The sequence below is a fragment of the Pundamilia nyererei genome, unplaced genomic scaffold (genome assembly GCF_000239375.1).
Source record: "Pundamilia nyererei isolate P.nyererei 1_Seehausen unplaced genomic scaffold, PunNye1.0 scaffold00191, whole genome shotgun sequence".
NCBI classification, from domain to species: Eukaryota; Metazoa; Chordata; class Actinopteri; order Cichliformes; family Cichlidae; genus Pundamilia; species Pundamilia nyererei.
In genome coordinates this window covers 681,171-682,881 of record NW_005187592.1, presented here as the reverse complement: position 1 = coordinate 682,881, position 1,711 = coordinate 681,171, and the positions used below count along the sequence as shown (strand labels likewise).

The 1,711-nt window shown below is 37.9% G+C and overlaps 1 protein-coding gene across 1 annotated transcript in view; it reads right to left on the bottom strand.

The window, feature by feature from the left end:
• LOC102209986 (collagen alpha-1(XXI) chain-like) overlaps window positions 1-1,711 on the bottom strand; it is a 71,122-nt gene that overhangs the window by 54,432 nt on the left and 14,979 nt on the right. The window lies entirely within an intron of this gene.

The window sequence follows — 1,711 nt, the reverse complement described above, 5'->3', positions numbered from 1 at the left end:
GCCACAGGAGAACATCCCATGTAGTGTGTGGCTGTAGCCCACTACTAGTGTTAATTAACTGACAGAAATGGTGGTGGATAAGATTATAACAACATGCAGCCCGACTCTATGGCTCATATCAGAGCAGCGAGAAATAAAATCTGTCAAAGAGATTTGTTTACAAAATTAATTCATGGACTTTTTAAGTTACAGGTATTTCTTTCTTTATGGCCCTTTATTTTTACCCTGCATGAGCTTCCATTTGGTCAAATTACTCCCATTAGGAGCATGCTGAAATAGCTATTAGCAGATCCTCTCTAATGCAGCCCATGGATTTATGGACGACTGTCGCTGGATTACTTTTCTAGGCCGCTAAAGAAAACTTGTAAATGTGCTGAGTCTTAGGTGGGGCCTAATGTCCTTTTTTAGTTTTTTATATAAGAGTTTACCTTTATTTGTTTGTCCTGTCAAATGTACATATCTATCAGTAAAGTTTAAAATTACCAGGGAGCACAGGGAGTATCTTATTCCCTGCCTCCCATATAAAATATTTATCCCACCCAGATGGATCTTTATAAACTATTTCGCTTTCCAGAAGACAAAAAAGTAAGTAGGAAGTTGAATATCTTTATGTCTTTCTGCCAACTTTGCAGTTTTAAAACCTTTTAGGTTTTTTCAAGTCTGAGACCACAGCATGCTTTGCATTAACTTACGCTAAGACAATAAAGCTGCTTTAAAGTCTTCTTTTGTTTAATATGTTTGAACTTCTCATTTCTTTTATGATCTCGTCTATACAAGCTTAAATTCTTATTCAAATTTAGCTGTGGTACATTATCCACATTCAACTCTTCAATCTAATTCCTTGACAGAACAGGATCATTCATGAAATGAAAAGGCTAGCCCACCGTCTGCTACTACTGTAGTAATGCTGTCACCTAATCTTACAATCACTTATGCTACATAGCCAAGTTACAGCTAGCTAGCTAAACTCCACACTAACATTAGTTTTATCAATGTGCAATTAATGACATCATAAATGTTATTACACATATAGCAAATAAACATGTTTACATTAAAATTTCTGATTTCTGTTAAAATGTGTCAAGAGGAAGATGAGAAAGACCTGGGCTACAAATACAGCAAAGCTCAGTGAGGCTATAAAGTAACCGCTCAGCAGCGACACAGGCTGACTGTCTCCAGGCCACGGCACACTGAAAGAGTCATTTGTGATAAAGGAGTCCCAAAAAAGTACTCAGAGTGTAATTGTCATCGTTACCTTTGTTAAATGAATTATGAAAAAACATTTCACAATATTTAAATGTCTTTGAGATGCACTGGTACTATTGCAAAGTTTAAACGAGGGCAGCTTACACAGAGGTCGGAAATGTTTTTAACATTTAATGTCCTGCTCAGTTCTGCTATCAGTCAGCGTCTGAACTGTCACATAAAGTAAATGGCAGCCACTTGCTGGCATTCATTGCCTTCAGTTTCAGTATGAATATCCATAAAGACAAACGTGCAGCTTTGTAAGATCAGCTTAAAGGAGGTTCGTTCTACAAAACCACTGCTTTGCCAAACAAACTGTCCTGTATGCAGAGTGTGGTGCTTCCCAACACTTTTGTGATGAAGCTGCAGACAGATGCTGGACCACAAATGCCACTGTGGTCAAATCAAATCGAGCTGTTCAGACAGCTTATAGAAACACTGGCAGCTGTTAACAGCAGCACACATG